Source organism: Schistocerca serialis, chromosome 1 (genome assembly GCF_023864345.2).
Source record: "Schistocerca serialis cubense isolate TAMUIC-IGC-003099 chromosome 1, iqSchSeri2.2, whole genome shotgun sequence".
Classification (NCBI taxonomy): Eukaryota; Metazoa; Arthropoda; class Insecta; order Orthoptera; family Acrididae; genus Schistocerca; species Schistocerca serialis.
The window spans coordinates 309142938-309156597 of NC_064638.1; the positions used below are offsets into that span (position 1 = coordinate 309142938).

The following is a 13660-nucleotide window of genomic DNA, read 5'->3' on the forward strand; positions in this document are numbered from 1 at the left end:
GCGAGTCCCGTGTGCTAACGACTGCATCACCTTGCTCAAGGAGAGAGTGAACTTCCAGTAAAAAATGAGTAGAATTTTGAAAGACAATGATGACATTGTGCTATTACCTGTTAATATCCAAAGCATGAATAGGCTACAGGGCTACAGTGAGAGGGTTGCCATCCTTATTTTCTTATTTTTGGCATTGCAAGTAAGTTTTTACTTGAATACAGTACATACATAACAAACTTCTTGATTGGTTGGTTGGTCTGCAGTAAAAAGGAACCAAACTACAGGGTCATCAGTCCCTTTTTCCTGACACAAGCAAGGCTCAAGGTACAAGAACACCCAACACCACACATCAAGCGGGTTTTTACAGGGTCTGAGCACTGGAATGATGGTGCTCTCCCACCACTGTGATGGAAAGATGCCATCGCACCAGATCCAGTTGAAGATGACAAGGAGATGTCACTTGTAATCGGGTGAGAGTTGTTTTATCATCTGACTGTGGATCCAACCTGGCCCAGGAGCTTTGTTGGGGAAATGTGCAAAGACACTGAGGAGCTCCCACTCTGTAAATGGATCAATATAGGGTTCACTGTGATGTTCAGTGAACGAGAGGGCTTTCCTTTCCATCCGCCGTTTGAGGTTGCGAAATGCTAGGGTATAATTCTCTAACATGGAGGCTCAAGCATAGTACTCGGCAATCGCATTTGCATCGGTAGATAACATGCCACTGATGTTAATGACAGTAACACCTGTCAGGGTCTGGTACCCACAAACATGTCTGATCTTCGTCCAGACTTGGGAAGGTGATGTACAGCACTCAATGGTCGAGACGTACCTCTCCCAACTCGCCTGTTTCCATCGTTTTATACTCTGGTGAATGCAGGCACTGAACTATTTAAAAGCTATTAGGTGCTCTTGGGAAGGGTGCCACTTATGTTGCTGTAGAGCTTGCTGGCACTCTTTAATGGCCTCAGCTATTTCCGGCGACCACCAAGGTACTGACTTTTTCTGGGGGGGGGGGGGGGGGGGGGAATCAGTGGTGACAGCAGAGGTGAAAGCTTCGCAGTCTGCCTTGTTTAAAGCCCATCTTGGATCTTGGTAGACATCCAGGGGAATGGCACTGGGGGAGTGACAGGAAGATGGGAAAGATGCCATCGCACCAGATCAAGTTGAAGATGACATGGAGATGTCACTTGTAATCGGTCATTGTGGGCTTTCCAGTGGACAGATGGGAGAAGTCCTGGGCTGCAGAGGGATAAATCAATAGCTGAGTAAGTGCCATGAACCACATTGAAATGTATGGGGGCCCCAGTATTTAAGAGGCAGAGGTCGAGTTGAGACAGGAAAGTTTCGACATCTCTACCTCGGCCAGTAAGCACAGTGCCATCCCACAAGGGGTTATTGGCATTAAAATCTCCCAAAAGTAGGAAAGTTTTAGGTAATTGATAAATCAGTGCAGCCAATGCATTCAGGGGCACTTCACCATCTGGAGGAAGATATACGTTGCAGACAGTCATTCCCTGTGTCGTCCTTATCCTGACAGCCACAGCTTCAAGAGAGGTTTGAAGGGGCACAGGTTCACTGCATACTGAGTTCTTCAAGACATAGACACACATTCCATGTGACACTCTATTATAGTCGCTATGGTTCTTGTAATATTCCCTTGCCACTTACAACCATATGGAAGACAATACAGTGAAGATCATTGATAATGGGCTAAATTTTGCACCCTTTCCAAAAATGATGTCAATAGTAGAATACATCAGCTCCATGGATCACATTGCAGCTTCACTGCATCCAGAAGGAGCAGAAGAGTTTAGACACAATGCTTATAGAGCACTTACCAAAGAGCCAATGTTAATTTCCACATCTCCAAGAACGAGCAATCTACCACTAAACAAGGGCAATGTAGTGGTCCTAATGTCATGTGTGGCCTAGAATAAAAATATTTTCGATCTTTGGAATGACATTGCCTGTAAATAATATCAGAATAGGGAAGAGTAGTTGCTACTCACCATATAGTGGAGACGCTGAGCTGCAGGGAGGCACAATAACAAAAAACTATCAGAAAGTGAACTTGCGGCCCACAAGGCCTTCATCGGAAATAGACAACATAGAAACACACACACTCATGCAAATGCAACTCATGCACATATGACCACACTCTCTGACTGCTGACGCCACACTGCGAACAGCAGCACATAATGGGAGAAGTAACAGGATGGTGGAGGTAAGGAGGAGGCTGGGGTGTGAGGCGGTAGGGATAGCAGGGAAGGGGTGGCAGATGGTAAAGTGCAGCTTGTGAGAGCATACAGAAATGAGGCAGAGAGAGTGTAGGGCAGCTAGGGGTAGTCGAGAGGTTCAGTGCTGGGGGGGAGGGAGTTAGCGGCAAAGGAGAGAAGTAAATAGACTGTGTGTGTGTTGGTGGAATAGAGGGCTGTGAAGTGCTGGAATGGGAACACTTAAGGAGCTCGATGGGTAAGGACAATGACGAACGAACATTGAGGCCACCAGGCTTACGGAAACATAGGATATGTTGCAGGGAGTGTTCCCACCTGTGCAATTCAGAAAAGCTGGTATTGTTGGGAAGGATTCAGATGGCACAGGCTGTGAAGCAGTCATTAAAATGTAGATCATCATGTTGGGTGGTATGTTCAGCAACAAAATTGTCCAGCTGTTTCACAGTCACAGTTTGTTGGTGGCCATTCATGCAGACAGACAGCTTGTTGGTTGTCATGCCCATGTAGAATGCAACACATTGGTTGCAGCTTAGCTGGTAAATCACATGACTGGTTTCACAGGTAGCCCTGCATTTGATGAGCTGTGTGATGCTTGTGACCGAACTGGAGTTGGTGATGGTTGGAGGATGTATGGGACAGGTCTTGCATCTAGGTCTATCACAGGGATATGAGCTATGGGGCACAGGGCTGGGAGCAGGAGTTGTATAGGGATGGACGAGAATATTGTATAGGTTCAGTAGGCAGCGGAATAGCACTGTGACAGTGGTGGGAAGGATAGTGGGTATGACTTTTCTTATTTTAGGGAACCACAAGAGGCAGTTGAAACCCTGACGCAGAATGTGAGTCAGTTGCTCCAGTCCTTGGTGGTACTGAGTCATGAGGGGAATGCTGCTCTCTGGCCAGATGGTGGGACTTTGGGTGGTTATGGGTAAATGGAGAGACGAGGCAGGGGGAACCAATTTTTGTAGAAGGTTGGGAGGGTTATTATAGTCTGTGAAGGTATCAGTGAGACCCTCGGTATACTTTTAGAGGGACTGCTCATCACTTCAGACGCAATGGCAGGTGGCTAGGTTGAATGGAAGTGACTTCTTGGAATGGAATGTGTGGCAGCTGAAATGGAGATATTGCTGCTGGTTGGTACATTTTGTATGGACAAAGGTACAGACAAAGTCACCTATGAGGTGGAGGTCAACATCGAGGAAGGTGGCATGTTGGGTTGAATAGGACCAGGTGAAGTGAACAGGGGAGATGGTGTTGAGGTTCTGGAGGAATGTGGACAGGGTGTCCTCATCCTCAATCCAGATCATGAGGGTGTCACGAAGAATCTGAACCAAGTGAGGAGTAAGAAGTTCTGGGTGTTTAGAAGTGGTTCCTCTGGATGGTCCATGAATAGTTCGGCATAGAATGGGGCCATGTAGGTGCCCATAGCCATATCTTGGATTTGTTTGTAGGTAATGACTTTAAAGGACAAATAATTGTGGCTGGGGATATGGTTTGTCATGGTGAGCAGGAAGGAGGTGGTAGGTTTGGAATCCGTTGGGCTCTCGAAAACGTAGTGTTCAATAGTAGTAAGGCCATGGGCATTAGGGATGTTAGTGTAAAGAGATGTAGCATCAATAGTGATGAGCAGAGCACTATGTGGTAAAGGAACAGGAAATCGAGAGAGTCGGTGGATGACATAGTTGGTATCGTTCACATAGTAGGATAGGTTGCGGGGAATAGGCTGAAGGTGTTGGTCTATGAGAGCAGAGATTCTCTCAGTGGGGGCACAATAATGAGCCACAATGAAGTGTCCTGGGTGTTTAGGTTTAAGGACTTTAGGAAGCATGTAGAAGGCAGGAGTGCGGGTAGTGGTAGGGGTGAGGAGAGAGATGGACTCTGGGGAAAGGTTCTGAGAAAGACTAAGGATTTGAGGAGAGACTAGAGATCCTGCTGGATTTCTGGAATGGGCTCACTGTGGCAGGGTTTGTAGGTGGATGAATCCGACAGCTGGTGGAGCCCCTCTGCCAGGTAATCCTTGCAGTTCAAAACAACAGAGGTAGAGCCTTTGTGAGCAGGTACGATTATAAGGTCAGGATCAGTTTTTAGGGGGTGGATTGCAGTTCTTTCTGTGGATGTGAGGTTAGTCTGCATGTTGAGTGATTTGGGGAATGATGGTGAAGAAAGGTTGAGATTAAGAAATTCTAGCAAGTTAATAGGGGATGATTTTGGGGCAATGGGGGCAGATCACAGTTTGGTGGAGCAGCATTCAACATTGGTCTTTGTTTGAGTTTCATTGGTAGGGTTGGTGGTAAAAAAGTGTTTCCTCTTTAGGATCTGGGAGGAGAGAAGGTCTTTAACAAGTCCTGTATGATTGAATTTGGGAGTGGAGCAAAAGGTGAGGCTTTTGGAAGGGACTGATACTTCTGCAGGGCTAAGGCTTTGGGGGGGGGGAGTGCAGGACTACATTGGTATCACTGTGGAAGGAAGGCTGGCAGCCAGAGATGGGTAATTTTATGGTGAGGCCATTTGAAGGGATTCCACAAGCCAAGCAACAGCCCCAGAACAGTATATGGGACTGGGTTCTGGCTGGGGATAAGGGCACTTTTCTGTATTGACGCAGATGGAAGGAGCAAGGTTCCACGGCGGAGGATAAAAATGTGTTACGAATGCAGAAATGCAAAAATACACCCAAACACATCGGAAAAACCACAAAAAGGATGGAACGTATGAAGTAAGGGGAAACGAGATGAAATCTGAGAGAGTAGGCCATGGTGAAAGGCAGAAACCAACTGAAATTGGCGTGTGAAGACACTATGAGATCAAAGAAAAAATAAATAAAAAGATTGTAATGTAGGTTGCAGGTCTGTGGGTGGTTAGTGTGACATTCTCGTAACCCTCCTGCCTCAACTTTTGTTAGTCATTGTCCTTACCCATCTAGCACCTTCCCTGTTCTCTTTCCAGCACTATACAGCCCTCTATTCCACCAACGCACCCAGAGATTTTTTACTTCTCTCCTTTGCTGCTAGCCCTCCCCCTCCCTGCCCTCCATCTAACCTCCCGACTGCACCTAGCAGCCCTACCCTATACCCACCTCGTCCTTGAATGCTCCCACAAGCAGCGCTTCACCATCCCCCACCCCTACCCTGGTATCCCTCCCCCTCCCCACCCCAGCCTCCTCCTTACCCCCATCATCTGGTTGCTTCTCAGATCATGCACTGCTGTTTGCAGTCTGGCCTCAGCAGCCAGAAAGTGTGGTCATGACTGTGTGAGTTGCATCCGTGTGTGTGTGTGTGTGTGTGTGTGTGTGTGTGTGTGTGTGTGTGTGTGTGTGTGTGTGTGTGTATGTTTTCTTTTTTTTTATGACAGCCTTGTTGGCCAAAAGCTCACTTTCTGACAGTCGTTTTGCTGTGCAAGTCTGCGACTCAGCATCTCCATTATATGGTGAGTAGCAACTATCCTTTTCATAATATTGTTACATTCCATCTTGGATTTTCCATTGTTTGATATTGCCTACAGACAGCTAGATGTCAATCCTATAAATAAAATCAAGAACAACACTGATTCATCTCAATTACTCACACTTGCCATGTAGCATTACCAAGGGTCTTCAAACACACAGCTGTGTCACCCCACAACATGATCTTCTAAGATAAACATGGAAGGCATTTCTCTAAGACCTACAATTGGTAATACTGATGCATCTACAGGTCACCTGACAAAATACCTGAAACACATCCTCAGTGAATATGTGTGCAAGTTTGAATACTATAGTCACAATTCTGCTCACTTTGTGCAACATGTCAGTCAACTGTGACTTCATTATATGGGTATGATGTCAGTTTTGATGTGATCTCCCTCTTTACAAGTATACCATTTACTGAATACTCGGAACTAGTCAAGGAAATGCTCAACAACTATTTCACTGAACATTTTGGTCACATTCTGATGTTAACACATCTTCTGTTTGATGGAAAGTATTATGAGCAAACCAGTGGCTTGGGAATGGGTAATCCATTATCACCTGGCATGGTGAAACCTATATATGAAACATGTTGAAGCAAAGGCAGTAGAATCTGCCAAATTCAACATGTTTTTCTATTGATATGTGGATGACAAGTCTGTGATGCCTTTTCGAAGGAAAGAGCTTGAAGAGTTCTTGGAGCATTTAAACTCCATCCAGCTTAACAAAGTTCATGATGGAACTTGAAAATGTGCAAAGCTACCTCTCCTTGGCATGTTAGTTAGAGAAAACTGGACGGTTCCTGGGTTACAGTGTATGTAGAAAACCCACACACACTGACCTCTGTCTCCTCTATCCTAGCCACAACTATATGTCACAAAGAAGTTGGGAGCTACAGACTCTGGTCCACAGAGCTCAAACACTTTCAGATGAGGATAGCCATGCCAAAGAATTACAATACCTATGGATAGCATTCTGAAAAAATAGGTATTCACATCATCAAACTGAACGAGTTTTGTAGTCAAAATCTCAAACACCTCAGAAATGGGTTGGGACTGAGACAGAAAAAGAGAAGCTAAGAATTGCTTATCTACCTTATGTTGGCCCAATTTCTAAAATGATTGGCAGACTACCACAGAAACATGGTATCCAATGTATTTCACTTCCATCAAAACAGATAAAAAGAATCTCATTTGTAATGTCAGATGTAATATAGGTCTCCGAACACTGGCTGTTTACCGCACTGTATTCAAATGTGACAAGTCTTACATGACACACAAAATTAGAATAACTGAACAGAGATGTACAGAACATCAGTGACACACCTGACTAAAATAACCAAACAAATCACCTGCCGCTGAGCATTACCTCAACTATTACTACAAAATGAAATACAGGGAGACCAGTACTGCAGTGCAAATGTTCAGTTTCTGGGACAGAATTATCAAGGAGGCTATCAAAATAAAGGTATCAGAAAATCTAATAAATGAGAAGGGTTTCAATTCAACCACAGCTTGAAGACTAGCACTTAATTTGTTAAGAGTTTTCTGGCCATTAAATTCACCAGAGATGAGAAACAACAATAAAAAGTGCATTTCAGAGAATATTACTATCAGCTCTGGAAAACAAAAGTGTGTTGAAGGATGTGGTAGGCATCAGGAGTCAAACTCAGCTCTAACCAGCTTTGTGGGACCAGCAGATTTTAATTGTTTGGTTGGAGTACACATAACAGCACCTGAAGAACCCTATTGGATCAGTGTTCAAAATATTGTGAAGAAAATGGAAACAGAAATTCAGCTGTATTTATGGAACCATACTATTAATGAATCCTGCTAAGGAAATCTGAGAGATCACATATACAACTGGCTTGCTGGCAACTCACCACCACCAGGAAGGGAAACTTCTGGAGAACAGAGGACAACGCACTGGTATTTGTTCATTGTGGATGCTCTGGGCACATCATTCAGTATTGTAAACTGAGAAGTGTTGGTGACTATACCACTGCAAATTGTCAAATAACAGGGCTAAGCATGCCTGGCAACTACAGATGACTACAGCCAACCTGCACACAAATCTCATCACCATTTCCTGACGTAGATCACTAATTTGCATAGTCAATCCCTATCATGATATAGAAGTTCTAATCACTTGTTCAGACACCAAAATCAGGACAGTTAAATGAAGTGACTTTCCACTGATCTGACACCAATGCAGATGAATTGTCTCCATCCACAGCAGCAGCCATGATGTTGAGAAATCAGATCAACTTATCATCGACATGTGACTTGTCCAGGCACTGATTGATTCTGGGACTTCATTTTCTGTGATACTAGATTCTTATCACTTCCAGTGAAAGAAATTTATGTTGCAAGATTCAAAGGCCATTGTGTTGAAGGTTGCAAATGGAAAATACATCCTACCAACAGGAATCTGCATTGTGAAAATGATTATCAATAAAAGAACACAATCAGCTTTAGAGAGAATACAACCCAATGTGAAACACCTTATCCACCATGGGAGTTATCGCCACTCTCAGCAGTCAGCACTTACATGGAGAGTCCCTGCCTAAACAATGCGTAATTCAGATGGAGGTGATGTCATCCAGCCATTAGAAAGTTCTTGGTCCTTCCCTGTAGTCCTCTGGAGGAAGAAACACAGCACATGGCACCCCTGCATCAATTACCAACTGATGAACAAAATCACCGAAAAGCCATTCCCTCACATTGACAACTTGTACTGTTGGAAGGGAGTACACTATTTTCCATTATGTGTGTGCAGACTGGCTACTAGCAGATCATGGTTGATGAGGCTGACGGAAAAAGACTGCATTTGTTAACACCTAATGGCCTCTATGATTTCAAAATTATGTCAATTGGTCTGTACAATGTTCAAACCACTTTAGCATTTTAACGGACATCTCTTTAACTGCATTGTTGACACTGTTGTTTTCTGAAAGACATTTAAAGAGCATTTGAGTTCTCGACAATTGTGCTGAAATGCGTCCACGGTGCAAGCTTTCACCTGACTCCAAGAATGTATCTCCTCAGTGTTCAAGAAAGGAAAAACTTAGGACACCTACTTAAGATGAACAGATGAACATAGTCTGTCCTGATCCAGAAAACGTAAGTCACAACCGATTTTCCAACTTCTTGACACATTTGTAACATGAGAGACTACTTGTGTATGTGCTGCAAAAACAGAAGCTTCATAAAAGATTTCAGTTGCAAGGCACAGCCTTTACAAGAATTTCTGCACGGAGACAATAAATTCTTCACCAGTCCTAGCACTTTTTGACAAGAATGCTGAAACATCACCACACACTGAAGGTAACGGGAGCAGAAATTCTCTTGTAAATCAATTAATAACACAGTACACAGCTGACCGCATCACATTTTAATGAACATTCAAATGTGTATGATGCCAATGCTTTGACTGACTCGAAAACAAGCCATCACTGCCAGATTACAGCTGCTTTATAAATGTTACCAGTAATGTATTGTGGCTAATGAAGATTACTGTGTGGCTGAATAAATATCCTTTGTCTTAATCTTCCTTTTCCTTTGTGTTACTTTACCTTTCACTTATGTATTGGATGCACCTTGTAATTTTGTGTGTGTGCATGTGTCCATATTTCTGCATGTGCATGATTTTCACATGCTCACATAAGGAAATGTGCACAATCCTAGCTTTAGGAACTATTAGTTCTTCCCTCAGAAAGGAGGGAGGTATAGATGGGGGAAGGTTAAAAAATGATGACAGGTTACTCAGACCATAGGATGAGAGGGCCCTGCCTGTAGTGAGGACGAGTGGAGATAAAGATGATGATGGAGATGTGGCAGTGAGAAAGACATCAAAGATAGTTCAGTGGGAAGTAATGTGCCAGCTTCGGTCCAGAGATGATGAGGACAGAATGAGAGGTAAAGGTGGATAGGAGGTATAGTTCAAGAAATGAATCAGAAACACAAAGAGTTAATAACGAAAATAATGACAATCTGGAAATAATGTGTCAAGCCATTCAAGGGATGGCGAAAGGTAGGCTACCTGGAGATGAAGATATGTGAACAGAAAGCCACAGGAAAATTGTTTACAGAATGCCTGTGGAGGGAGACACTTCTCCAAAAGTAGAAAAATCCTGTAATTTTTTAGCTTAACAAAATAGGAGGCAGTCATAACACAAAAAATATATATCTATCTCTCTCCTCTCCATAATTATAACATATACACTAATCACTTATAAGACACTCTTCTTTTCTTTCGCTTTGTCCTGCATCTACAAGGGGTCAACATTGTTACAATCAGGCTTGGCAAGGTTAATTTATGGGATGGCCTGTCACCAATCCGTTAACCTCCCACCCTCCTCCAAAGAGGGGACGATGTGTACCATAAATGTCTGCATGTACTGTCATCCAAGTGAAAGCATGCAAATATTTTCTAAAAGTTTGCAAATCATGTAACCGTGGTGGGAGTTGGATATCAGCCAAGTATTCGCCTTGTCAGACGTGGGAAACAACTAAACACAACATCCAGGCTGGCCAGCACTCCCGCCCTCATTGTTAATCTGCCAGGCGGATTTGATCAAGGGCCTGCACACCTGCTCAAATCCCAGAAATGGCACACTAACACATATGACACAGGCAATAACTTCTAAGACACAAAGGATTTTAATCAAGTCAAAGAACAAGCCAACATTAGGAGCATATGTATCGCAATGAACCATTAATGAAATAATAGAACAAAGCGATGAGTTTGAATTATTGCCTTTCCTCGGAAATACGGAAGCATCCGATCCTGGCCGTCTGCTTTGACCCATGGCGTCACAAATATGGCGGATACGACCATAAACCACGATTCCAATATGGCGCAAATAAAGTCTGTACGTACACATTATGAGGACGAAAATACATCGAAAAACAAACACACCCACTTTCCACAAAAAGCCTAATGACACTAACGGGACAAGTGCGGGAAATGGGGTGTTTTTAGGTGGGGGCAAACTAAATACAAACAAATTTAGACACCCACCCCCATACAAAACCACACTAAACGACGAAAAAACAGACATCACAAAGCTCCCCAAATACCACTAAACACAATATCATCTGGAATCGGACACTTCCCTTGACCTATATAGTTCAACAGCAGCTCCCGATCCCATAAATTAGGATCAAACACTTCACTTGGCCTAAATAGCTCAAAAACATCTCCCGATACCAATATAAACATACACATCCACACGTTGGGATCGAACACTTCCATTGACCTGCGCACTTAATTTTATTCGATTAATTTTACTAAAATTACCACACGATGTACAGCGAACAACACTAAATTAACCTTGACACAAAATCGTTAACTCACTGAAACGAATTCCATTACAAACACAGCCGACACTCGAGCAATTCTGGATAATGAGCAAAAGCAAACTGAGCCCATTACACCATACAAACGAAAACCCTGAACATACCACCAGAGAGTACAACAAACCACAACACGACGACATCTACAAACATGCCACACTCACAAACCAAACTCCGCGCCGTCATGACGTCACATACGACACCACCCTTACGTCACGGGTCAAAGCCGACGCGTGGGATCGGACGCTTCTGTCGACCCCTTTCCTGGGGTTCATAACTTTTCACTAAATTACGTCAAAACCTGTATTAACCCTCAAGCAGGTGCGCCTGTGGATACAGTGCACCAACCACAAATAATAGGATTGGATTGTTTGCGGGAAGAGACCAAACAGCGAGGTCATCGATCTCATCGGATTAGGGAAGGACAGGGAAGGAAGTCGGCCGTGTCCTTTCAAAGGAACCATCCTGGCATTTGCCTGGAGCGATTTAGGGAAATCACAGAAAACCTAAATCAGGATGGCCGGATGCAGACTGAACCATCGTTCTCCCAAATGTGAGTCCAGTGTCCCAAATAATACTGCCTTGTATTGTTCCATTGTTGTTTTACAGTTGTGAGCCCATATCTATTCCTTCATTCTTGCTTCAGCTAACACAGTAATATGTTGTATTGTTATATGTCCAAGTGAGCACCAATAATACAAACTAAACAGCAAGCTAGGTGAGAAAAAATTTACGATAAGTGCAGTAGAATACCCCAGATTCAGAGCTAGCAGGATAATCCCACAATGAGGCAGTTGTCTACAAGATAATTAGTAATCAAATAAGCATTTGGTTTGGATCTGATGCAACTGCACTGTTTAATGCTCCGAGTGGGTCATTACAGTGGGGTAACACTTGTACCTGGCAACAAAGGGATATAATGAAAGTTTATTTTATTATTGTTTAATGAAACTGTGAATCAGCTCATTGTTTAATTATACTTGCAATAAAATACTTCATATTTGCATACATGAATATCACTGTAAAGGGCATAATAGAGGTTACTGGACAATACATTCAGCTTTGTTCATAACCTATTTACCGATAACACATGTGGGAGAAGACTGCTTATATGTCTCTGTGAGGCTGTTAGTCTGATTTTACCTACAGCGTCGAGGGATGGTATATGGGTATCAGATGAATACTCACATATTTCAAAATGAAAATCAGTTATTAGTATTTTGTAGCCAGGCTGCTGCTGTATGTACACTTCATCTTGGCTCTCTAGTTCTCAATTAGTGGTCCTGTCACTATCAACTTTACCTGTCAAACAATACTGTGTGCAGTATGCTAGTGTTTTTGTAGCTATTGATACCCACGATACATAATTTGAAATGTAGCAATATTACAACTAAACATGAGACCATATAAGGTAATTTCTCTTTCAATTTCATTTACAAAAACATTTGTTACCTTAATGTATAGACACTCACTAAGAAGGAAATTCCTGTCTATGAGGAAGCAAAGCTTCTGCTCTCTGCTCCCCTGTACCTAAAAATCAGCTGTTAAGGTGGACCTGATATCTTCAGGTCTTTCAGTGCCAATGAGGTCAGATTATTCTGTATTTGTGATACATTCACCAGAGGACCGAAGAAGTGAATGGTAATTATTATATCAACTTTTCACAAATGTTGTGGATATCGACTTCAGACACCGAGGGTCTAACACCTTTCAACAAAAATGTTTTGTCGCTTAGGTATCAGTAATAAGATATTTTCTGTTAGTCAGTCTTTAAGTATTACTACCTGACTGTGACAGTGTTATTTTTGTTTACTAGAGATGATGTAACCACGTGTTGAGGATGGTGTATATTTATTGTTATGCTAAACTTATGGCTTCGAACATGGGCGTAACCGCTAAATACCATTACTGTAAAGTACAACTCTCTGCATTCAACCCAATTTTCATCAAGGTCTCCATGTCTAAGGATGGCATTCCTTTTCCGCCAGTTCTCACACACCACCGAGTCGTCCGACTTTCACAACGTCGCAGTGATATTACAGGACCGTACGAAAAATTCTGCTGTTAAACTCTGTATTCTTTTATTTTATTATTAACGAACTATGCTAAAAGCCTTCCAAAATGTTCTCATGCTCACAGTCATTTTCCTTTATACACTTCCGTTTGTCGTGGCTCTGGATCGAGAAGCGCTTATTTACACAGTTAACATTCTTAGAATATCAATCCACTCACTGACCTTTATCGTTGCAAGAATGGATATATTAATTTCATGACGTGACAAATGGAAGGAAGGGAAGTGATATTTTATCACAGCAAGTGTCTCGCCTTTTTCGTAAACAAACACGACAGTTTTGACAACAGGAGCAAAGATGTATCTTGTCAGCAATGCTCCTGCTAAAATGAAAAATCTGTACACAGTTCTTTTTCAGCGTAAGTTTAGAATCAATTTTATTAATTAAAAACGAAAACCACGAACACCGCAACGCTTACAGATACATATGAGAGACGATATGAAACTTTTAATGAGGTGTGAAACTTTTAATGCGGTGATGGTCAGAATCGCCACATTGTTATCGAATGCGTTATGTCACACTAGCACGATTCTTAACTCTCGAATTGAACAATGTTAGAGA

At 42.7% G+C, this 13660-nt stretch overlaps 1 protein-coding gene across 1 annotated transcript in view; it reads right to left on the reverse strand.

Annotated features, from left to right (window-relative positions):
• The window catches only part of LOC126469359 (serine/threonine-protein phosphatase 6 regulatory ankyrin repeat subunit C-like), a 33099-nt gene extending 19707 nt beyond the window's left edge, over positions 1-13392 (reverse strand). The window contains exon 1 of the mRNA XM_050096627.1: positions 13264-13392. The gene's annotated coding sequence lies outside the window, so the exon portion shown is untranslated. The remainder of the gene's footprint in view (positions 1-13263) is intronic.
• Positions 13393-13660: the final 268 nt, after the last annotated feature.